Source organism: Dermacentor andersoni, chromosome 11 (assembly GCF_023375885.2).
Source record: "Dermacentor andersoni chromosome 11, qqDerAnde1_hic_scaffold, whole genome shotgun sequence".
Taxonomy (NCBI): domain Eukaryota; kingdom Metazoa; phylum Arthropoda; class Arachnida; order Ixodida; family Ixodidae; genus Dermacentor; species Dermacentor andersoni.
In genome coordinates, this window is record NC_092824.1 from 55,267,021 (window position 1) to 55,293,573 (window position 26,553).

General features: G+C 45.9%; 1 long non-coding RNA gene across 2 annotated transcripts in view; it reads right to left on the minus strand.

Moving 5' to 3' along the window:
* Window positions 1-1,650: 1,650 nt before the first annotated feature.
* LOC129382053 (uncharacterized) overlaps window positions 1,651-26,553 on the minus strand; it is a 282,775-nt gene continuing 257,872 nt past the window's right edge. For both annotated transcript variants that reach the window (XR_011890884.1, XR_008610132.2), the window contains 2 exons: window positions 3,803-4,034; window positions 1,651-2,980 (listed from right to left, as the gene is read on the minus strand). This is a non-coding gene — a long non-coding RNA (uncharacterized lncRNA). The remainder of the gene's footprint in view (window positions 2,981-3,802; window positions 4,035-26,553) is intronic.

The following is a 26,553-nucleotide window of genomic DNA, read 5'->3' on the forward strand; positions in this document are numbered from 1 at the left end:
TCCAAAGTGATCATTTTACGGCTCTGAAAAAACGCGTTTTTACTTAATCTGATCTTCAACATCGCATTTGTGATCTTTACAGTCTTTGTGTAGCAGATATAAAGAAGCTTTCGCTGCTACCGAAGCTGTTGATAAAGACTGTTCCAAATTTCTTGATAATCACACCATAACTAACTATTTGTCAGAAGACTACGAAGGTTACCAGAGTGGGCGCATGGGTATGAGCGATAACACGTAGGATTGTGCGTCTATTATTCGGCTCCAATATCAGTAGAATTCATATCCCCTACCTTCGCAAAGATGGTTGGATCGAACCGCTGATGCCGCAGGCATACGAACGCGATGTTCAAACCGTAGGCATGCATCTCTCTTGCCTACGCCAACTGCACTCTAGCACCTCTATAACGAACGTCTCTAGAACGGGATGACTTGTATAACGAAGGAATAACTCTGCCCCTGTTCTTGTGTGCGTTGTGCGCTGCGGGAACTTTACAATGTTGTGACCGGTATAACGAAGGATTCCGGAGGACCCAAGGGCTCCGATTTAAAGGCGTTCAACTGCATTACAGTTCTCTGACCCGACTGGCATGTATATGTGACGTCCCACATAGCGCGAGCTGGTGCAGTTGTGTGCGCTGTAGCTTCCTTTCAGCCACTGGAATTAAGGATTTTCTTCCTTGCGTGACGAGGGGGAGCTATAAGTTTGTCCCATTCTCAACGCGTGGCGGCTAATGCTGTCGGACGCTGTGTTAAACTGCAACGCCGCATTTGGGGTTGAAGTTGCAGCCGGCGGTCATTGCCCAGCCATTTCCTCGAAGCAGAATGCGACGAAGCCACTGCGAGACATTGAACCGCCTTCTGGTTCGGTCCAGGTTATACCATTTTTCCGGGGCAGAAGATGCACCGACGATTACGGTACTCTGTAATGCGAAGTATGTGCGTGTTTTCACTTCGTAGTATATTCGCTTGCGCGGACAATCTGTCTCGCGCGAGAAATTACAAACGGAGCGAAGTGTAGCGGGACTGCCTGGCTAATCGGGAGATTGCGAGAGGCAGCGCGTGGGTGGCGCTTAGGCGCCATTCACAGCAGCCGCCGCATACTGACCTCCGCTCAAGCAGCGCATTGTTTCCATTTATGGGATCGGTGTGCGCGGTCTCTGCATGCAATCACTAAACAGACGATAGCACGCTATTTTAGAGCGACCTCGTAGCGGTCGTCGCTGCCGAGCCCGTCTTGATCGGCACTACGTTTTTTTTCTCACGTTTTCGTGATACTATCCCCCTCCGCTTTCTTCCATATGGATTCGTTGCACTCTCCTCCTCGCGCACTGTCCGCTATCACCGCCTTTCTTTCACACCCTGCTGCCCTTCGCGTTCGCTCATTTATCCTTCGCTGGGCTGGCTTGCTCGGTAACGCCGACGCTCAACGCTGTAACGGGCGCCGAAATGCACTGCACTAAAGTTATGGGCCATGAAGCAAGGGTTATTCAGGTGGCGCGCATACATAGTGCCACCTGAATGCAGCCAGCCAACTCCTGCTGCACTTCCTCCTTCTGCCGCACAGCCATGTCCATAATTGCCTTCTGATGAGCTGGAGCAACCACACTCGGAAGATGGAAGAACATATTATTCGTTACAATTCTCTCTAAGAACACATAAACTACACTGCTTCTGAAGAAAAAGAACTTTTATTCCAACAGTTTTTTGAGCAGCAGCATATATTCAAATTCACATGGACTGCGTTCGCTTCATTGTACTTAAGTTTTCGCGCGTTGATGACGTTCCATTCTTTTCTATAAGCACTCATAATTCGCATAGGCAGCAGGCGCTCCATTCGCCAGTTAGCGTTTTGTGGTGATAGAGCTTCCAGCGCTTTAGGAAATTTTTTTTTCGAGCTTTGAAGTTCTTGCCATTCCGCTACGTTTCCGAACAATTAGAGGAGGTGGACGTGTGGGGCTGGTCTCGCATTGCTGGCTCATAGGCACTTGTGGAGCTTGAGAAGCTTCCGGTTCACGTAAGCATTGCGCTTGCGCTCAAGACGTGTCATCGCTGAAGGGGCTCAGTCCTTCCAGCTCCGAGATAGGGTCATCCTGGTTGGCGAGATGGTCTCTTACATCAATGGCGGCAAAATAATGTACCATTGCCGCGTATAAAGCATACACCTATTTCATGCCATTACGAGATAATTTTTCACGTACAGCCTGTAAAACTGAGTATTGACACAGAGAGCTAACAATACCATCATGGTATTCTCACATCGGCACAATTTTTTCACTTCTTTTGCCATTACGTACCTTAATTATCAAATGTATCCTTAACCTCTTTTAATTTCACGGAGCGCCGGCTGGTGCCCGAACGTGAGCACCTCTTGCCGTTATAATGACCTACCAGTCAATTAGCAAATCTATGCAAGCTGATGAGCAGCAACTCACATCAATTAATGTAGTTACGGTGCGCTTTCACAAAATCGATAGCTGAAAGAATAAGCGCTTGGCTCTTAGCGATATTTAAATCTCCCTTGACTCGGCACCACCATAACAGCACTTCACATAACAGACGTACGTAACCTTCTTCAGGTTTAGGAATTCTACTAATTAGTTAACATGACGAACGGGCTGGCTGTGTCGAATCCAAAACATTCTTCCTGTATCTTACGCAGTCCCGTTATTACCTAAAAAAAGCATGTTTCTACACAACCAGTAATTCTTTTGAAGCCCTACGTAGAGGACAACTGAAACAACATGCCGTTCACGTATCAAGACAACACGCTTATTATTTTGGCATCGCCTTCAAGGATCGCCACTGGTTGCATGGATGACAATAGTGCAGCAACGCCTGCTGTGTCAACGCTCGTAGCGACGTTGTGTCGCGCATGGCCGCTATCAAAAGGGTTGTCAATTCATAATCACATATGCGATGCCATGGTGCCCACTGACTGCAGCTCTTCTGTGAGGACGGAATCTGCTACTTTGCTGCCCCCCTGAAAAGGAAGAAAGTCAAGGAGATGCATATTGCTTTACAACGCCGATGAAAGTCTAACACAGTTTTTTATGAATGAGTTCAAGACCGCTACGCTACAGTAATCCTCTTTTAAATACTATCGAAGCAAAATCTTGACCTAGTGCTCCTGTGTACTCACGCCGTGTGTCCCAGATACGCATGTTTCATTAAACAAATTACCCTAATAATGAACTTAAAAAATACTTTTTCTCCTCCAGGCCATTTGTGATCCTTCCTTGTTCATCGTATAAAATTTTGGGTATACCTGACTGCAAGAGAAACGCATACTTGGAAGTCTTGCTTCAGAAAACAAGCCAAGAATCGCCTTCCAACCTCCACCCTCACGATCACGGATGATCGCGTGTTCAAGTCAGCTCTCTGTGACCATGTGCGGCCTCACTAGCTCTCTCTTTTATATTACTGCCACTTCTCTCTTCATTACCTGTACGACCCTGAGTAAATGAGATGAAATGAAATGAAATATATAGTGCTTCCCATGTAGGAGTGAGAAAACCAGGCGACCTTCTGACTTTTCTTTTTCTTTCGCGATAAGCGTTCCGCAACCTTCGTCGTGATGGGTCCAGACAACATAGCGAGTATTCCAGCGCGGCCGCTCCAGCCAGAGACGGGCGACACCGCAAGCGCGACGGAACTCTCGGTGCTTTTGTTTTGCGAGCCATTTGGGCTGAAGGCACGCGGCCCTCACGGATCATACGACGACGCCCAGCGGTGCCATCGCTCTTTAACGTTTCTTTTTCTTCTTTTTTCTGAGAAGCGGCAGAAGAGAAGGAATACAACTCACCGGTTCGGATCAGCTCCTTTGAGTCCGTGGCTGTGCCCCACTTCTCTTTCAAGTTGTCCCAATACTTGTCTAGCTGCTCCTCGTAGCTGCTACTCGCCTTCTGCTTCAATTTCCCGTTCTCCTCACTTAGGAACGCGGCGTTAGTATGGCTGTTTTCTAGCACGTTTCTGTGTCTCGTCATGAGCTGAATCAAAATTTAACGCTCTTCCTCCATAAAAAGATTGATTATTTCCTGCAACATACGCACAAGGAATTGTGGAATAAGTAAGCGAACACTTGAATAAAATAAACATACAAATAATTAAACAAATATGCGCAATATCTACCACACACAAAATTATAAGATGCAAAATTCCAAGAATCACAAAAGAAAAAACTACAACACAAAAAAAAAGAAACCGGCGACAGGTATTGTCAAATGAGAGATGTACGACAGCTACTACTTCAGGCTGCATTTCTGAGATTCCATGTTTGTGGCATGTAACAATTCCCATTTTTATATCTATTATTTTGAGCAAGAATATTGTATTCTTTTTTTATAATTGACAGATTTAAGGCTATGAAACGTCTGTAGCTTAGTTCCCATGGTCATTTCTTATGATGATAAGGCAGCCTTTATTAATGATGCCATTTCACGCGAAAAGGCACATTTGTGTATCCCGCCTTGCCTTTTCTCAATATTATACATTCGTTACCGATATAAAAGGGCACCTTTCAGCGCACAAGATAAGGACAGTTAGTCAATACAGGCCAAAGTAAATTTTAGCGGTGCACAAACATACATATGTTTGCGGAAACTTTCCTTTCACACACCAAGTGTTGGAAAAAATATTGTGCTGGAGGGCCCTAACGGTTTTCCTTCATACGCAACAAACAGAGAATAAGACTGGGTAAGGTGCTTGGAGACGGCCATATTACACATGGTTCAGGTCTTTTACCTTTGCCGCACGCATCTGTAATGGAATGCTTTCCTTTTGTAAGCAGTGCATTGTTTCGCAAATTTATATACATGTCTTCACGGGAATCAAAGAGCGTATCCACCCTGGACGACCCACGTTCGCATCTGTAATGAAATGCTTTGCTTTTCTGATGAGTACATCGTTTCCTAAATTTACATACATGTCTTCACGTGCAACCACGACAGAACGAAGCGGAATAGAGCCGGAGTCATAATGAAAACTGCACTCTTCCTACGCGAAAACACCTGCGATGGTAGTTGGCCTCCTCACGTATATTCTTTTTTTATTATTCAAAGGGTACTTTGCATAGGTTAACGGCGATTGAATAAAACAAAGGTAACATATCCGCAGATCCTGCGTTTCCTCCGAAAGGTTCTGTATTTTTTTTTTTTGCTAGTCAAAATTCCAGTCATTTTACTTTTTTGAAGAATGCAATTCCTCATCAACTTCGTAGCTAGATAAAGAACGCATGTGTGGCGTCGTTGTGGTTTTAACGCTAAACGCATTAAACGAAAGCTTTCCTGAAACGCGTGGCCACAGAAAGAACGCCGCCATGTTTGTACGGCTCAATTTCGAAATGCTAAAAATAATGCAAATATTATTCAATAACAATCATTTACAAGCAGCACTTACGCGTTCAAAACGTGTAAAAATGACCTCCGTATGTGGGAATGATCGCAGGGTCATTTATAAAAATTTCACGAGATATTTACAATTGATTCATTGAACCAATAATTGATTAAAACTTTTATTAAACGATACGGTAAAGGGAAGGATGTCAGCCTGCTTAACCAAGAAGAGCATAGCATCAATTCTTTTGGCGGTGTCTCCTTGCGTTTCGTCACAGTCGTCGTATACGGCACAATACTTAGAGGTTGGGTGTGTTTGTCGCTGACTCCGGCTGTGGCAGCACAGCACCAGATCAGATGTTTCATGTCGAAGTTGATTAAAAGGCTGTGGGGCCATTCAACTTATGTTGCTCCGGACTTTCTCGGAACATCCGGTGGAATGGTTGCTTCATCTCTTGCATTGGGAAAGATATGAGCTGTTTAGCTGCGTCCGCGCGATATTCGTTTAATCTGACGTTCATTGATGCTCCCGTTTCACCGCTATATTGTTTCTTACGGAAGCAACATTGACGCATATCAATTACACCAGAACTATAGCACAAGTAAAGCTAGATTTACCTTCGCGTATATGACTTCTTACTGTGGTTTTAAATTTAATGTCACTTTGAAAGTGCTCCAGGTTTTGCACCTGGAGTGAGAGCATGCTTTTATTAGGGGGAATGGTATTGAATGACTTTTCCGTGCAATAGCATTGTTATGCGATATTACCGCGCACTGAAGCACGCAAGCTGGTGAGCATGGAAGAATGCGCCAGAAAGACGGTGAAGACGACGATCAGAGTAGCGCTCGTGTTGTTGTTCTGCCATCTAGCCTGTAGCCGTCTCTCTCTGAATAAATTTTGTAAATGCAATTTTCTATCCTATTTGGACACTGTCATCCCCATGGCAACATATGTTTCAAGTTTATGTTACGGCAACGGGTCACCCTTGGTACCACCGGCAGCACTTTTCTAAGACGTTCTTTACTTTATAATATTTGGTGGTATCTTCGTAGGAGTAGGAGGACATTAGAATATTCTGTTATAAGGGTTGGTGGACTATCATATTCTGGTGTAGGTTATTTCTTATCTAATTCTGACTGCCTGGCCAACGTTCACACGACGTCATGGGCTCTGTGGAGTAGAACTTGTGGATGGTTTCTTTCTCCTAGCATACCTTGAACGTCATTTAGGTGACGGATATAATGGATGTCTTTCTGGTAGAATCTTTATATTTTTCCTTGTTCGACAAAAATTTCTTGTTTCTAGAGTCGCAGGTTATTACTGTTTTGTCTAAAAATTGCTAGCTATCAGTAGGATTCCAGTAAAATGTCGCTGTGTTCTGACTGCGCCTATCTAAGGCCAAATCAAAACAATCAGAGCGTCTCAACACGCTAGCTTTCCCGCGAGTAGATCATAAAATGAAGGACTTCTCAGCGGTGTTCAATTGGGCATTGATGCTTTCGCCTTCACAACTCATAAATCCTTAGGTGTCCTCAGATATTTCTTTAATATTCCTTGACTGAAGTACGCCTTCTTCTTGAATTTATACCCCGCAGTTAATTTCATCATCATTAAAGATGAAAATTCACGATTTCTCAGTGCTAATTGCAAGACCAGGATGACGCGTTGCATTGAACCCTATATTCGTAAATCTCTGAAAATTTCTTGCATTGTTCGCGAGTAGCATTATGCCGTTCGCAAACATCAGTTCAGGGACTTCCTTTTGTACTGTTGGCCCGTTACCGATGCAAGATAAATCGACACCTAATTCAATGGTTTCCAGTAGTCTTTCTTTGCCCTTAACGTTACGCGTCAAGAACAATGGAGACAAAAGTCATTCTTCATCAGCCCTCGGTAAATTTCCATTCCTTCTTTCCTTTTCCACATTTGCCATACCAGTTGTAGAATATTTTTCTTTATATGTCCCTCAACAGCGCCATGAAATGCCTCGGGCTTGAGAGTATGCCATACAAATTCTCTGTCTACGTTGTCATAAGTTTCCTGCATATGTCGAAGTGCTCTCCATAAGGGTCTTAACGTAGCTATTGGTATATCTGTACATTGATTTAAATGTTATAATGCACATTTCTTTGTTTTTTTATCTTGGGACATTAACATATTAGGGTTTGTTACGACTACACCCTTCCCCCCTACAAAATGTCGTATAGTCGCTGTGTTCTTGTTCAGTTTTCCGTAGGGCCTAAACCAAGTTACTTGATAAAGGAGGCAACGGAAACCAATGTGGTGGTCTTTACTGCAGAGTAATGCTACAGCGGCACTGAGTTAACAGCCACTTGAATCATGGAAGTCTCCTGTCTTGTTTTCTCCTTGGAAAACAAGTGGCGTGACACTGCGTTTTTCACACTGCAGGTAATGAAAAGAAAGTGTTAAAACTCAATAAATATAGTGCGAGACAATAATATTTGAATGTTGTTACGCTAGGACAGGAAGTAGAAGGAATGTCGAATTTGTTGAAATGGCCGGACTGCATTCGGCTTCACAGCAGATGCCATCATCTCCAACCATGTGGACGCAGCACAATTACAGATTCCGTGCCAATAGTTATGCAAAGGGTGTGAGGTAACAGTAGTATTGTAAGGGGCGCCTCAGTTCTGTCATCACTAGAATTGTCGGCAACAGTAATATTTAGGCGGGTTTCTGTTAGTCCATAGCAAAATCACGGTAGCGCCAGAGTAAATCAGGTATAAAATAAAATGAACATTAACAACATTATTTCAAAGCAAGGCATAAAAGGATACTTCGCATCAGCAGAAAAAGCAAATGGAACGAAGAAGAAACACCGGATAAAATATTTGTTGTCAACAGCGCAGTCGACAATAGTTAACAATAGAAGATCCCATCGCTCAACCAGGACATTGCATGCTTCCAGAGATTTCCTCTAAGTGCACGAATGGTGGCCGCTATTGGGCGCTTGCGGTATGTAGTAGTAAATTTTCATCCGTGTATATTGCGCTACCCTCAATACGCCATTGAAATGGCAGGTCACGAAGAGAAGACGATAAGAAAGAAATCGAATCCAGCGATACGAGCATTTACATTGCACGCCCTTAGTACTCGTCGCCCGGTAGCTAATATACGTGCTCGTCTCTATCATTTCAGTAAGGCGGTGATCCTTGGCTAGTGAAGGAAGCCCGTTTGAAGTCAGCGCTAAGATGACCGCAACACGGACAATATAGGACACAAAACCTCGTCATGCGCCCTCTTCTTTCTGCTGCCGTCGTTTGTACTGCAGATTTCAAAAGCGAGCATTTCGCTTGTCCCCTCGGCACAGCACACAACCTATGAAACGCTGTGAGATAAGTCAATGTGCGCCAGCTGCAAAATTAAAATTAATTTATGAAGTGTTACGTGGCGAAACCACTTTCTGATTATGAGGCACGCCGTAGTGGAGGACATTACAAATTTTGACCACCTGGCGTTCTTTAACGCGCACCTAAATCTAAGTACTTGCGTGTTTTCGCATTTCGCCCCCATCGATATGCGGCCGACGTTGCCGGGATTTGATCCCACGACCTCGGGCTCAGCAGTCCAACACCACAGTCACTGAGCAACCACGGCGGGTGCGCGTGCTGCAAGCCCTCAGGCGCAGATATAGTCCGGCGTAACGTGGGTGCAGTTACGCTGCGACTGCACAAATCGCACGCTGTTTAGCGCCACCCCGCAATCAGTGTGACTGGCGGTATTTGGCTTGCTTTGGTTTTGCCAGCACCGGAACGCATGTTCAATCTGGCGCCAGAGCTGCTAGACCACAGTTCATCGCGCGCTAGCTTGGCTGGCCGGCTATAGCTCGGCTGCAATGAAGAGATTGCGCTGAGTTAGCGCTGAGTTAGCGCTTTAGAGAATGCTTTATCATCTCCAAACAACAATTTATTGCCGTGTCATTGATGTTTTCAACTGCCTAGCACTTTTGATAAAAATCATCCGATCAAAAGTTTCGAAAAACTGAACGCTACTGACTTTCATACACGTGCTGTCGTACTGTGATACAAGTGCTTTTTAATACGAAATTATATCTTCTAATGAAATGTGGACGCATTGAAGGCAGTCCATGAGATGACATCGTCAAGCGAGGAATTTGTTATCCTATACCATCTGTAAACGTAGTTCAGTGCATATAGTACATCGAATGCACGCAGGTCAGTGCATTGAACTCAGTGGCTTCCGCTGCCGCCATGACCAATGGTATTGCAGCAGACGACGAAATGTTGACATAATCACACAATCTAGCTCTGCGACCGCATTCCCAGTCGTCTTCATTGCAGTGGCGATTTGTGCAGTATTTTGCTGCTGAGCGAAAATACATGCCAGACATATGGAAAAAAGGGCAAGCTGAAGGATTGTATGCACTATCAGCAAAAATTGTAATGCGAATAGCGGATCACGAAGCATAAATGCTTCGTGATCCGCTATTCCATGTACGCTATTCCATCCGCTATCCACCATGTACTTTCATTTATGCTCGAAGCATAACTGAAAGTACATGGTGCGCCTTCGCCCTGTCATCAAGCACGTTCATCCTACTGCGGCACACTATTAAACAAAATTAACCATTTGTGCCGCATCTTGCCACACAACAATAATCATCATATGTCTTATCCACATTTCCTTCCTTTAACACTGCATGCCTGGTACTTCGAAGTAAGGATCACCATGGGCGTTGTCAGCATGACAGCATTCTCGACAGGAAAGTAGGGAGCGCAGCGTTTTCAAGAAAACAGCGAGACAGATAACGATTATTGTTGCGTGGCAAATATACACCCGAAAGGGTGTGCACTTGTCTACGCTTTTAAAACAGTCATACCCTTTAGCGTGCATCTGTCACATAACAATAATCGTTATCTGCCTTGCTTGCGTTTTCTTTCTTGAAAACTCGGCGCTCGCTTCTTTCCTGTCCAGAATGCTCTGTCACACTGATAACGCTAGCCGGCTCGCAGCGTTAAAGAAAGGAAACGCGGGCAAGACAAATGACGATTGTTGTTGTGGGACAAGATAAGCGCCAAAGGGTGTAATTTTTTTAAGAGTGTAAGAGTGTCGTTTTCCTCGTCTTTGATTTCAATGCGACCAAACAAAAATCGAAGAAATCAGAACTGTTGCAGAAGAGCATGTGATTTCAGAGCTGACGGGCGCTCCGAGCCAACGGGCTGTTATCTGATGATGACCGACCAACGGTGCACACTGTACTTTCAGTTATGATTGCGGCATGCGCTCCGTAATTCGTATGTCAGTTTTTGCTGATAACGCTTTTTGTAGAATGTCACTGCAAACGACTGCGACCGCACAAAGCTTTCATCGGAGAAGCGTAAATGTACCTCGCTTGCGCAGATCAACAGAAAGGAATTGCGAAACCTTGAATAGCTTTGAACAACCTTGAACATCATTGCATGCGGGCGTAGCTGCTTGACATCATGAGCATTTAACAACCTAACTGGATAACAAGACAATTCATATGGTCAGCATGCGTGGCAGCGGGCAGTAGGCTAAAATCAACTTCAGCTTCGGTTGATATGGATCAATGTCCCACATTACATTTTTCTCTCTAAACAGGTCCAGCGTTTGTCGAACAAGTGCATCGAAGTATATGGGACGTAGTCCTGGGTAATTCTCCTTCCACAAACAAGCACAATGGAAGTTAATGAAAAAGTTCGTACGTAAATTCTGGCGAATGCTCGCAAACAACTGCTGGAGCCACGAAGATTGTTTTCGACATTGGCAGACGCACGACCACTATACTGACACCATGTAGAAAGCATGTGCACCGGGAAGCATAGTGGAATGAACAAGCCTGTTTTGTAAATGCATCACGATTTGCGAATGTGCTCGCCGTACTCGTATTGCGCCATTCATAACAACGAAGTGCGATGCTATTGTCCCCGGTAAGTGGTGGATATCAGTATGTCGTAGAAATCGAAAAATTAACCGTAAGACCTGGTTAGTAAATGTTCGCCCCAAATGATAAAAAAAAACTACGGAAATGCAAGCAATTAAACTTTTTATAGTGCCATAATAAAACACGTCCTACGGTACATTGTGCCTCAACAATCAATTACTCAAGGTGACGATCAATTCAAGTATTCAAATTGCTCACGCAATGGTCATTTTTATTCAGAGCATTTTTTTACTCATAATTGCAAACAAATTTTAGCTATTAATTCAATACTATGAATCAATGCTATAATCTTTATTAGAAAGGCTGGCACTTTGGCTTTTCTTCCCAGCTTACGAAATTGAGATGTTGCAATGAGGGAAAGGGAGCGCAAATGCGAAGATTATGAGCCAGCTCCCTGCGTGGGCCTCACAGTCTGAGCAGCAAACCAGACTCGTCAGCGAAGGCCAGAAGCGATTTGTACACGACACGGTCATCGAGTTGATCGCTGGTCGGATCTAGGCCTCGTAATTAGGAATCGTCGTCCTCTGTAGGCATTTGTGGCGTGTCTAGCCGGACCTTCCCAGAAGAGGTGCTTGGACGGTGGGGTGGCCTGGTGTGCGGCAGCCGGAGCCGTTATGGTCGAACTGCATCGTTGTAACCTCATCATCGTTGTGGGTCCCTCTTCTTCCTTTGGGAATATAGGACCTCCTGTGGTCAACGCCATCAGTGGTCAAGGAAAGCATGCTAAGAAGTGCCTATGCTGCTATTAGTAATATCGGTGGCAGCACACAATCTTGAACGGGTACTGGTCCACAAATAGCAGCCTTGCGTTCTTGAACAAGCTTCCACATTGCTCGGCGATGGTCATGCGTCTGTATTTGCTTAGGGTGGGAAGGGGAGGGGGGCTGGGAAACGGATTATATGGCTTTCATGCACCGCCAGCTCGTGTGCCCTCCCATATCGCTCGATGACCACGTGTCCTGCTGTCCATGGTATTTACATAAGGAAATATCGACAATCCTTCTGTGCAAGCCTGTACATGGCACATTGTTTCTTCATTCAATGAACCAAGCTGTTTATACGCTGTCGGTCTTGCACTTAATGCTGCTTGCAATTCTGTATATATGTAGGTATTATTTGCAGGATTGGGATATACATCATTCACGTATTCTATGTCTCGGCATATAGCCTTTAGCTAGGCTTCAATGACGGAGGTGGTTAGGCTAAGGTAGAGCCGTACGCTAATTGATGTGTCAGTTGTGCAATGCTAATAGCTGGTGGCTTCTACGCAACTCTTCATGGGACAGTGCACATTGCCTTCTTCTATTTTTCGTGCCGTGGCGTTGCATGTCGAAAGTTGTGAGACCGAGGAGTCGCCATACATGTGCATGTTGCTTGCCTATATTCCCCGCGCTTTTTATTCGTGCTGCGGTGCGTGTGACTTATGACCGTACCGATGCTTTGGTCCCATTTTCCTCGGTAGAGTTTTAGGATCTGTAATTCGGTCGTTGTGCCACGGTCCTACACTGATCAATCAGGGCTCGTGCTGGAGCCAAACGCCTGTATCTGTATAGCTCATCCGCGCGAATGGGCTTAGGTATTCATGTAATGGTCCTCATTGCTTCCTGTGAAGAGTTTCTAGAACTTCCCTCTTCTATACGTTGCACTAGGCCACGTACCCAACTCTAGACAGGAGTAAAAACTCCACCAAAAGTTTTGCGATTCCGGTTCCTGCTCCTTCAGATCTGTTTGCGATACGGTGGATCAAACGTAGCATGCAGCGTCATGATTTGCTTAAGTCCTCTAACTATGCATCGCCTTAGCCTTAGGGCTGATCACCAGGACCTGAATAAAGTTAATCATTCCATACCATACCGTGAGCGCGTTCGTCCCGTCGTCTGCTTCACATACCTGTGCTCTGACTTCTGCCGTTCGCCGCGCTGTTCGCCAGCGCGGCGCTGGCGCGTTTCGACGGCCACCGGGTGCCTATAAGCTCCCGCTGAAAGTCATACGGCCGAATGCGATTACCCTCTAGTACACTTCCTATTCGCTACGCTTTAATACATGCTGTACCAGGAGACAGAGACACTGTAGCAATGCCGAGGGCGAGTTAACGGAGTAGAACCTTGCAAACTGCCGGTGGAGCCAGCCCTTTACGATATTCGCACTCGTGCTACTTTACACAATCTCCGCTCGTGGCCTGAAATCTTTTCATAACTTTATCTTTATGTCTCAAAAAATGCTTACATGTGGAAACATTCATCAAATAATATTTTTGCAAAATATCCGCAGCGTACATCTTTATATGAACAGGTTTGTCTTTCCATTGAAAAATGCTAGTTTCCTCTTTTTGTTTTTTTTTTATTTGGAAAGTATTCTTCGCTATCCACTACCTAGCTTGATCGCGCAACAAGGTGCGACATCGTCATAACCTTATCGCTAAACTATTAAAATAAACCTGGGCGTATAAAAACCGTCAACTGCAAAGGGGCCGCCAAGCTGCTACCTCCAATATTTGTGATGCTCAAATTTTGCGAAAATCCTATTCGAGAGCTAGCATTGCCACGTGCAGGTACGACTGGACAAGGTGCTTATACCAAATCGAAGAAGAGGGATCCGTGGCACTTTGTAAAGGCACGTGGAGTTTCCAGATACCAGAAAGCTTGCGCACCCTGATTTATAGGATTACGATACGCTCTAAGCAATGAAGTTTCAGTATAATCAGATAGGGGGGATGTTCTTACTAGGCGGTGGCAGCTGCGCCTTAATTCCGACTCTAACAATAACTACTTTTCATTTTTGACACTTCATTTAAACATACTTCCCCGATTTCCACACCGCTGCGCATCACACCATAGCGGATCTAGCAGTACAATATTCAAATATGTTTAATAGGTTCGCTTTCTGTGGTAACTACCAAAAACGAAATCATGGTACTATTGAGGGCTGTATATATAGGTGCCCGTAAAAACGACTAAGCCTTGCTCACGCTTGCAAGACTTACAGAATACCTGAACCATCCGCCGGCATTGGTGAAAAGAAACACGCCGGGGATGGCATAAGCTGTCGTAAGCATCTCAGCTGGATTTTGTAGCGGTGCGCAACGTGCGGGGGTCCTTCACGGAGCGTTAAGTCACCCTTTTCTCGAAGACGCGTGCGACTTGTCGAGCAGGAAACCATCAGATTCGGCGTCAGTGGTGGAAACCTTTACAGCCAGTTCTACCGGGAAAATTGTGAATAGCGTAATAATATCAAATCAGACCATGACGTCATCATGAATAGGAACAACGCGTCGTACATTTTCAATAATGTCGCCAGATTTCCGCATGTCGACGCCGCTTTTTCTAACGACTGCTCAAATAATCTGGTCGACCAAACCGGAAATCTTTTACAGAAGTGAGCGAGTGGAGTCAACAATGGGTCCCATAGTAACACCTGGCTTGTGTATCTTTGGTAGGCCATAAAGTGCGGGAGCTGATTCGTTGTAGCAAAGCCATCAGTAAGAAAGTATTTGGGCTGAGGCGGGACCTAACGGAAGGCGTCAGCTCAAAGCTGCAGTTTTCCAGTGGTATCAAGCGTCAGGCCAGTACAGCTGGTGGAGCCACAAACCAGTTTCAGCGTCGTCTTGGTGCAGTTGCCGTAATCAAGCATAACAGTTGCGCTTCCTTTATTAGCCGGAAGAATGACGATGTCTGGATTGCTTCGAAGCTGGTCGATAGCCTCAGGTTCCTCTAGCGACTGCGTGGAGTTTGAAGAAGCGTTTCGAAGCCTAGAAAGTACATTAATAACACGCGTGCTTGTTGAAAAACGTTCTAGAAAAGTCGTCGGCTTTCGCTTGTACGTAGGCGGTTTCAAAGTTTTGGTGCTTGCACCAGAAAAAGCAAGATTCAGTATATGGCAAGCATGGCGGTCATGCGTCAAGATTACGGGGAGTCCCTCATGGTAGACGAGGGGAACGATGAGAGTGGCGAGTGAATTGAGTCAACAGGAAGGCATTGTGATCTCCATGCTAGGCTAAAGAAAATGGAGGATATCCAAGATGAGCTTGTGAAGCGGATCGAAGAGCTGAAAAATGAGCTCACTATGTAGTGTGATTCACGGAAGACGGCAGAAGAAATACTCCACGCAGCCGACGAAAAAGTGAACAGGGCCGTCATCACGAACAAAAATGGAGGTGATGGTGGTACACCGGTTGTGCCGATAAAGTGCGTGGAATGCGAGGAACATGCGCCGCGGGCAACCGGAAGGAGGGTTACCTATATTGAAGGTACCACAAAAGGAAAGCGGGAACGCAAGGGTCAATGCACGATGTCAAATCCGAATCACGCGGAAACGGTTCGCACAGGGAAACAAGAAGAGGCCACGTCAATAGAAAAGATTGAAAAGGTAATTATCGCCGTGGCTCAATTCTGTCTAGGTGATCAGAGGTAGTTGTGGAGTGCGTAAAATGCGAGAAAGGACTGGCAGTAGGGGCCTTTCTAAGGCATGCATTGGGCTATGTGATAAAGCTAGCTAGAGAAAATGTTGCGGGAATGCACAGGGACAAAACCTTGTAGTAGTAGCGGGAGGCCTCAATGACGTGCGAAGCCGGAAAGCGGCGAGGCTAGAACAGCGTTTGGCGAAAGGTGTAGACGACCTGAGCGTGATGTACGCTCTGTCGCCGATTGTGGTGGGCAAAGCGCCGGAGTTCCGTGTACTTGATACTAACGTACAAACTGCAGTTGGGTCACTAATCAGGATATTTGCGAAGTTAGGCAAGTGAAAGGTTTCTAGGTTGTAAAAGTCAACAGGGAAGTGAAAATGTATGACTGCTTTCGAAGAGACGGAATGCACTTCGCTCACCGACTTTGACGAGAAGTGGGCAGGCGACTTGCAGGTCGTGCATTTGCTTTCTTCCTTATTCTTTTTTTTTTTTGGGGGGGGGGGGGGTGGCACACGGGCGCCCAGAACGCGAGTGTAAGTAGTAATAAAGAAGATGATCTAAGGGCACTTCAGGCTAGTATCACCGGCAACAACAAAAAATCGAGAAAGAAAGAAGGAAAAGAGCTCGACTTGCAAAAGGATACTGAGCCATGTATGGCGGCTCAACAAAAGTGGTTAGGGATTGAGGGTTAAATTGTGGGATAGGGATTGAGGGTTAAATAGAGACTAAATGGGTGTGTATGCGATTACGGAAGTGCACGTTAGAGAACTGCAAGAGCAACCAATGATTGATAATCATGTTTGACCACGTTGTAAAAGAACAAATTGTGAAAGGAAAGGAGTGGGAGTCCGAATGTTCATACATCCTGGAGCCAGATGAGAAAGACGAAACTCAAAGTGTCAAGAACATCTTTGCTTATCAGGCGCAGTCAGCCGAACTAGCTTAACTAGCCGTGACTTACGTATCGACGCGTAAAAATTGCCAAGAATAGGATCAGCAGTTAGTGCAATGCCTGGTCCACCTTCTCTCCCTGCTGCCACTTGCTAAGTCCAGGCGATTGCAGTCCTCCCGTGCCGCCACTAGTACACATCATGGTGTCCCTCTATTTCTACGGTGCGGGGACATTTCAAATGGTTACTGGTGACTTGTTCAACGTCTCCCAGCCTACAGCGTCTCGCATCGTTGAATGTGTCATAAGCTGTGATCTGTGCTTCCCTGTTTACAACACTCGTGAAAGTTCCCGATGTCGCACAAGCATCTCGAGTGGTGGAAGAATTTTATTTCATAGCGAAGTTTTCTGGTGTGATAAGGTGCACCGACTGCATGCAGATCTGAATCTGTAGGCAGATCTGTAGGCAGATCTGTAGGCAGATCTGTAGGCAGCGACGCGGAAGTCTTTCGCCGAAGGAAATTATGTCTTTCTTTTAGTGTGCAGGTATGGGCAAAGTTCATGTTACAATTATAGCGAGTCATGAGACTTTTAAAATACAGGCGCAAGCTATGTTCGGTTTATCTTGCGGCTTCTGAAGAAACTCTGAGCATTATTTAAGCTATATTATTATTCTAAACTGAAAAGATATTATGGTTCATGGCTATCAGTACTAACGACATTTCCCCGAAGACATTTGTGTGCAGCTACTGTAATCGAATCAGGGGTGAATTATTAAAATTATAGCAGCTTCTTTTAATTCAATTTACGAATTTATTGCACTACATTACTACACACAAGGATGCTGAGTGATTAAAGTATAATAAACTTATGGCTCGTGGGCCAGCATGTCATTTTATCATGACAAATCTGGTCAGCCCACCAGAATTACTGCTCCATTGCAGTAATGGGGCGCATAACAAAACTATTCCAATATGTTTTTATTCCAATCTCCTGACGTCAAATTTGCGTAGCTGCTGACGCAAGCGTTGGGCGGTCACTCCCAAGGTTGCCTGAACAAACCAATAAAATGCTCCCCTCGTTCATAGGAGGTCACTTTTGTTTGCTTGAAAAACGAATAACATTATCTGCACTGAGCGGCTTGTCTTATCTAATTGGCTCACAAGAAGCGAGGAGCATGCTCAAGTGGAGAAGTGGAGAATGAAGATGGTGGTTCCGGCGTCTGCGATTGGTCCGCTTTCTCTTAGCTTGTGGTGGCTCCTCGACAATCGCGGCGGCATGCAACGGAAGCTTATGAAGGATGCTAAAACGGATGCTCAGCAAATAAGAGTTGCAGAAGGAGTTCGTAAACGTGCCAAAACTTCTCGAAAACGTTACACGGCCACGCAAAAAGCTTTATTGCACGCAAATAAACCCATACTCTCCAGCAGGGGCAAGTAGCCATTGCCGGAGCGATCGGCGGCAGCCATCTTTTATTCCTTTCGGAACGGGGCAGCCTGCGGCTATTCAGAAGAAAATTCAGTTTTGTTCGTCATATTAATGCATCTTTAACGCGTACGCGTCACTTTGACGTGGTAAGATTTTGCGATTTCGTGACGTCGCGTGAGAGGCAGGTGAAGTTGGTGCAGCCAGAAAACTTTTGACCAATTGCCGAGGGCTAATGGCCAAAAGGCTTTGAATCAGAAATAACTATTTTTGTTTTGTTCAGTCAAATTAGGCATAATCAGCGTGTACATGTCATATCAGATGTGGAGCTATAGCGGTTTTCGTGACGTCGCGTAACAGACAGGTGAAGTGGGGCTGGTCTAAAGAAGTATTTCACCAGTCGCGGTTGGATGATTGCAGAAATGCAATAGAAAAATTAGGAATAGTTTTACGTTATAGTGCCTATGGTGCACTCTCACATCACAACAAGGGTATTATGCAACGTGCCAAATGCATGCTATCATGAAGGCATCTAAATATAGCTGCATATTCTGCTATTGCAGGCAATCACAGGAGCTCGCGTCCTGTAACGTAAAGCTATACCAAGCTATTTTTATCCCAATTCGCCCATTGACCCTCGCTGATGGGTAAGAATGGTCCGTGTCCAGCCCATATGGGCAGACGCCACACATATATGGGCAGAGTGCGACTCATTTTGACCTATCACGGTGGGCAGATGGCAGATTTGGAATAAAAACAAATTGCAATAGTTTGGCGTTATACCAGCCGTTCTTTGCAGTTTATTTACCTTTCGTCATTTGGCCAGGCTCCAACCACAACAGCTCAATATTTCACACCGGCCGTGCCACAGTTCACTATGACGACGGGGGTATGTAATGCGTGCTTCTGGGAGACATAAAATGCGCTTGCATGCGTTATGTAATGACTCTATTAAGGGTACATTAAAGTTCGACGGACCCGCCGTGGTTGCTCAGTGGCTATGGTGTTGGGCTGCTGAGCACGAGGTCGCGGGATCGAATCCCGGCCACGGCGGCCGCATTTCAATGGGGGCGAAATGCGAAAACACCCGTGTACTTAGATTTAGGTGCACGTTAAAGAACCCCAGGTGGTCGAAATTTCCGGAGTCCTCCACTACGGCGTGCCTCATAATGACAAAGTGGTTTTGGCACGTAAAACCCCATAGCTTAATTTAAAATTTAAAGTTGGACGGAGCGAAGGTAAGCGTCTAGCTGAATGGTAGCAGGGCAAAATAACGATTAAGAACAACAATGCAATCCTTCATCTTAACATGTATTCCTCCAAAGGTACTTACTAGTATACATTCGATTATATCCCGAATTCAAAGGCGGCTGTAAATGCGCCTTGGAACCCGCTGTTGCACATCACAACAGATGATATACAGCAGGCCTGGGATGCAGCCCCCATTTTGCGGCATGTGGAACGAGCTCATGGCTGCTAGCGGACCACGAATTCGGCTTAGTGAAACAAATTGATTTAAAGGAACATCCCAAGACTTCTCATCTGCTGCGAAAATATAGCGCGTCAATCAAAAAGAACTTTGACTGCAATCACTGCACAAAGATGCCGGAGATTGAACCAGATTCATGGATTCTGGTCCGAAAGGGACTTGACTCAAAAACGCCGTTTACAGGATACGTCATCAAGACAGAAAACAAGGACTGCTGAAGACAATATACTACCAAGGACCCAGTGGAAAAGTGGAAAAGTTGAAAAGGCTTCAATTTGGAACGTGCTACCGTATTATCCTCGTGAGGGGCCGGACAGCTGATTGGGAATGTGTGGCGATCCACATCGCCAACGGGATAATGAAGAAGACAAGAAGACGACGAGGTTAGCCGGAGAAATGTAGCAATGAATGCGTTCTAAAGGTGAAACCTTTACATGTGGAAGAACGGGATCGTTGCTGGCGACACAAGGATTGTCATTGCGACTTCTGAGTGGGACATAATCTTTCTAGTATTCTCGCCCTGGCCACCGTACTCGGTCGGCAGTCCTGGGTTGCAGCAAGCTCGCTTGCCGATGACAATACTTACGTTGTTTTCATGGCTCGCAGGGTGTATCGGGTTACAAAGAAGCGCCTCGACGAGAAGCCACGTTGTAGCGACGGTGAAGAATACACTAGCAAGGACCGTGCGTCACGAATCCGTGCGTCAGAAACGATTTACACCCGGCAGAAAGATAACTCCGTGCGTATGCGTCGATCGTCCAATAAGTGATTGACGGCAACAATCGTCGGATATTCATGCACGATGAGGATAGCAATAGGGGCTTGTTGTACGGCATATCTTATTTTGTTATAGCGCAAGCTTGACAAGGACAACATGTGTTCAGATGTACCTTCTGTTGTCCTTGTCAAGCTTGCGCTATAACAAAATAAAATATTCATGCACGGCTCGTTGAAGATTCTAGCGAAGTTGTTGGTTCTTGCATGTCATTAAGCATGCACAATTGTATTCGTATTGCGCATGCAATTTGATTACGAAAGGTTCGACTGCAGCATAGAACAGTTAATAATCGGTGAGAAAGATCGAGAATGTTCTGATACACGCAGGTGCGTCATGCTCTGCGCGGTAACATAACATTTCTGAACCGGTGAAATGCGTTCAGAGGAAAAATATATACAAATAAGCGTGTAAACATATATGAAAACACACTTGTGGAACATTTATTATTATGGCACAGAGAGCTTTATCATATCAGGCTTAAAAGAATGTACAGCTGCAACTAGGGAGCCGCGTGAGTACAAAACCGACTTCCGAGAGGATAAAAAAAAACTGTCGCTTAAACATCAAAGGTTCCTCCACAATAGAACATGACTAACTAAACATTTTCCTAGTGGGAGACCATATCAGATAATGAAGATCCAAATAATTTGAATCTAATACAGTGCGACTACCGTCATCAGCTTAGTTTATGGTATAGAATAAACACTCGCGGTATATATACACACGCCAAAGAAAGAACGAAAATTCGAGCAAATAATTAAACATCAAACATCGCACTCTCGCCGCTAGAAAACAGTTGAGGAACTTGCTGAGACCAATATTGCGCTACAGGCATCGTCTAACTGTCGTCAGCGCAACCGCGGTTGCCATTCCAGATTCCCTTCTCAGTCCAGCTCCCGTTCTGACCCTCTTCACGAGGCATACTGCTGGTGTCACAACAAATTCGGTGCCACAGCCCGTCAGTGTGCTTCCTCATGTAGTTGGCAGGGAAACATACCACTTAGTATTTGATGGCGGCCGGTGACTTTCCGTTCGACAAGCCGCCTCTTCTACACCGCTGACAGGATTGCCGGGCAACGATTTCTGGTGGACACAGGTCCAGAGATAAGCGTCGTCCATGCCGCGCGACCAGACCGGCTGCGTCTCAAAAAACCGCGGCCGTTCAAACAGCGAAAAGCTCTTCAATCGGCACATGTGGCCAGCGCTCCCTTGCCATCGAAGTGGGTCTCCGACGCACCTTGCGATATATGTTCATTGTTGCAGACGGAAGTGTGGGCAAATTGGGCGCGGATTTTCTTACCTTCTCCGCTTTTAGTGTTGACACTCCACACTCGTTGCCTCGTGGACACGTCGCGTACGATGTCTGTACAGGACATCCTCACGCCTATGACAACCACAACCAAAACGATACCGCCGATAGTATCTGCGTTTGCCTCAATTCTGTCAGACTTCACAACCGTCACGAAACCTTCCAATCTTCATCTGCGGGTACCTCATAACGCCCTGCATCAGGCTGTCGCCACAGGGCGCCCGATGTTTTTCCGACTCGGACGCCTCGCTCGTGACATCCTTGCCATTGCCAGGAGGGAGCTTGACCACATCTGAAGCTGTGTATCATCTGTCTTTGTTCGAGCAGTAGCTCTTCAGCTTTCCACATGGTACCAAAGCGTGACTGCAGCGTCGAAGCATAAACAGAAATAGCGCTAACGTGGTCGCGGATGTTAAATTGACATCGACGGTGCAAAAGGCGGTGCGCTACGAATAAATTGCATGTTGCTATAATTGCGGAAGAGAGATGTCACGAATATGCACAGCCAGCACCGCGGTGCCGAAGCACAAACAGAAAGCGCGGGAACGCGGCGATTCTCTTCTCCCCCTCCAGGAGCCTTCCTCCTCCGGCGCTCGCTTCCCTGGCGGCGACAAACACAATTTCGCAGATTTGTCAGATGGGGCATCTACGAGTGTACGTTAAAAACTCAGCAGAGACACACAAGGCTGCTTACGGGTGGGAATACAAACAATAGTCCCTTCGGTGAAATATATATATTTTTTGGCGCTCGTTTGCCGGTCAGTAACTCATGTTCGCGTAATCAGGCATATAATGTTATCGCGTTATTAACCGGCTGTGCCAGCTAACACTTTTTCCTTGTAAAGAAACAACCCTCAAATATGGCGGTGTTTGGAAGTTGGAAAATGCTACAGCACAGATAGTTCACGTCGTATCCATATAGCTATAGCTTTGTGGCACCCACTCCCTGATTTTTTTGCTTTTGCAAGTAGTGTCAGTCAAGGAGCATAAATAGAGGCATCTGGATTTCCTTACTGGGGATGTATTCTCAGACTATCACTATGAGCGATATTATTGCATTTGTGTGACAGAGCTCAGCCAGCCAATAAGCTCGCACTGATAGTTATACGGCCGAAACCGATCGTACGAGAGTACATTTGTTGGTGAACTTTTATATATGCTTTAACGTGAGGCAAACGTGGTATTCAGCTATACTCCGTTACATGCATTGCAGTCAACGCTCTGGAAGCTACGCATGAAGTTTGGTCAAGAAACGTTCATTCATTGGGGAGATGCCTCGTCGCTGTGGTCGCGTGATGCATCAGCTCCGTCTTTTTTCGTGTGCTGTGTGCAAATTTTTGCCTCTAATATTGTGATTCATGGACCACTTGCGTTGTAAGCGGCCCGTTCTCGAACGACACCTCTTGAGCGGCAATTGGACCTGTCATGTTAAGTTCATCGCCAATTATTCGAAACGTCCGAACCCCCGCGCCGCTGCCGTGCAACCCAGGCAGTGTGTGTCGGCGGTAGCAGCTGTGGCACCTATGAGTAAGGATGGCGTCTTCATCAGCGTCGACATGACTCCAGAAGAGATCCTCAATTGGTGCGACAAATTTGTTTACTCCGACAACAAGAAGCCTTCGCCCACCTCACCCAGCACCCTCAAAACTCGACCGCAAGTAGGTAACAGTAAGTACCAGTAAGTAGACGGTGGGATCGAACTCCTGTGACGCAACAAACACAGCAGCGCGACGTTCAAACCACAGGCATGCTTCTCTCATGCGCTAGTAGCCACACACGCGATCAGTCGTAGACGGTGGGATTGAATCCCTCGCGCAACGACGAGGAACGCGTTGTGGCGTTATGTGCCTCCTCTGAGCACGGCCACGCCGAAATCACAAGTTCGCGGCCAGTAAAGCTTTCGCCTTAAGAACAGTTGCACACAATTGAGGGATAAAATGTCGAAGTGTATCCGACTACGAACGAAGCCGCAGAAAGGAGTCTCTGGAGCCTCTACAGCGTTGACCGCTGTGCATGGAAGCCGGAATATCCTTCAATTGTCAGTGGAGCCGACAGCCTAATGACAAGCTCATTCTTGCTACATTACACAAACTCCATTGAGGCCCTCCGATTTTTTAATAACTTTCTCTTTATTTATCAAAGTGTGCTGGACAAATACAATCAGGGATCAAATAATATTTACGTAAATTATCCGCAGCCTATGTCTCTATATGGACATTTTCTTTTTTCCTATATAAAAATGCTAGTCCTCTACTTTTCTTTATAAAGTGTATTTCGGCATCCTCTATGTAGCTTGATCGCGCACGATAGCGTGACATCGTAATGATTTTACCGTAAAGCGCATCATATTAAACCGGGGCGAATAAGAAAGCGGCAACCGCAAAGGCGCCGCCAAGTTGCTACCTCCAATTTTGATCAAGCTAAAAATATCCAAAATATTATGCGAACTGTAGCATTTACACGAGCACTTTCGGATAGAGAGAAGGAGATTCTTGTTGATGGGAGAGAGACAGAAAAACTTTATTGATGCTATCAAGGGGTTTAGCGGTGAGCCGTCTTGCGCTTGCTGCCTGGCTCTTCAGCACGGGTGGGCCCCTATTCCAGGGCTCCACTGAGCCTGGCCACTTCGCACGCGTGCTGCACCATTGCCCTTTGGGCGGTGAGCTCGCTGCTGGTGAGCAGGCCCTCCCATTGCTCCGCACTCGGGTTTTTATGTTTATGGAATGTGTAGTTATGCTTACATTCCCATGTTATGTGGTAAAGAGTTGGTATTTCTCCGCACCATGGGCAGGAGTTTCTGTATTGTGCCGGGTACATTTTACTTAGTATGTGTAGATTATAGAATGTTCCGGTTTGTAGCCTTCTCCAGTCGGCTGCTTCCTGTTGTGTAAGTAGTGTGTGTGGCGGAGGATATTTGATTCTCTGCCCTCTATAGTAGTTTAATATTTCCGCACACGTCGGCTCCACCATTGTAGGGTTCTCGAGAGGCTCTATCTGTCCAGCTCGGTATCTCGCGAACTAGACTGCTCTCACGTTCCCTTCTATCCCGGTATGGGCCGGTATCCAGAAAAGTTTGTGTTTCACTTTATTACCGAGGGTTCCTGCTCCGAGGAGGATTCGCAGGGCCTCTTTACAGACTCTCCCCTTCATGTAATGCCTGCATGCAGCTTTGGAGTCTGGTAATATGGTTAGTGATCTGTTGCTTAGGTAAAGTGCAGCGCAATGTGCCTATACCCACGCCAAGGGGAGGGTTCTGCAGCGCTTTGAGAAGGCAAGTTGTGTTTCCAAAGACCAGTAAGCTTGGAAACCCCTGATCTAGCGCATTACAATAATGCTCGAACCAATGAAGTTAACTTTCCGGTGTCCCGGGTCCAGTGTCGAAAGTCGTTTCAGGAAACATCAGTCCGAATCTCAGACACCCCACCACGCAGGCCCTCCGTGTAGCGCAAAGAAGTCAGCTGACCTCATTGAATTTAAAGCAAAATGTGTCAGAAAAACTGTAAAGTAGATTTACACACAACCACCAGACATGATATCGTCAGATTGTGTTTGAATATTCGAGAACACACGATTTTGTTACGCGGAAACTCAAACACAAACCCCTTTTAACGGGATAGCGTTTTCCAGCTGCCCTTTGAGGTATGTGTTATACTCGTGGACAGCCGTCTGTGGCTATGAACGGAAAGCTACGGGAGTGCGGCTGCTGCGCGTACGTGACCACGCCAAGTAGTCCGCCAGTGTTTGAAAGTGCTTTTGGTTGCTCGGAACCGATGCTAAATCGACGCTACTTTCACGTGCAATGGTTTCGCGTTTCCCCAGACGCGGAAGGGAAAAGCCGCAGTATAACTAAACCTTGACACCCAGTGGTATGATCTTAACTTTTGCTAATAAGGCGTTTGTGTTTTGTCTTCTGCAGCGTAAACTAAAGTGGATTGGAGCACAGGACTTTTTTCAGAAGCGCTCTTACTTGCTGGCGTTCTGCCTCCGTAGCTTTACCTTCGTAGCCACAGAGAGTTGTCCGCGAGTAAAGAAGGAACGGCGCGGCACCCTTGGTTTCTTGCATACCACCATAAAAAAAAAGGTTGAAAAAGAAACGCTCGTCTTCGTGCACAGCACGCTGCCAGCTTTTCCTGGTAAACATTGTGGTTACATAAGTTGCAGTTCAGGAGACGCGTGAGAAGTACTCGGGGATCAACGACTGCTGTCGCGTTCCATCCTGAAAGGCGAAGCGTGATTGCCCTCTAACTTTTTTTCAAATGTTAGGGGGGCTATTCTTACTTGGCGGCGGTAACTGCGCCTTGATTCCATCTCCGTCAATAAATAGAATTTTTTTTCTTTTTGAACTTTATTTACACATACCTGCCGGATTATACGTCGCTTAACATCACATTGCAGAGCAGCTAACAGCACAGCGAAAGAGGCAGCCCTTTGCACATTCAAATATGTTAAATAACATTGCTTGCTGTGAAAACTAGCAAAAATGAAAGCTGATACTGTGGTGCGCTGTATATATAAGTGCCAGTGAAAACGACTAGGGATTGCTCACACTTGGAAAACTTACAGGAGACCTGAACCAGACCCCGCTATTGGTAAAAATACACAAGCCGCGAATAGCGTGCGCTCTTATTGAAATGTCAGCCAAATTTTGGACCCGTGAGCAGCTCGTGCTGGTCAGAACGTAGCGCCAAGTCAGCCTTTTCTGTCGGGCAGCGAACCATCAGATTCGGGGGCAGCGGTTGAAGTGTTTAACGCCAGTTCTACCGGAAGGCTTGTGAACAATGACTTCGCATCAAATGACACCATCGCGTCATCATGAACAGGAGCAATGTCTCGTACATATTCAGTAAGGTGGCCACAGTCGCGCACGTCGACGCCGCATTTTCAACGACTGGCGGAATGATCTTGTGTACAAAACCGGAAAACATTTACAGAAGTGAGCGAGTGTAGTCGACAATGGGCCGCATAGGAACAACTGACTTGCGT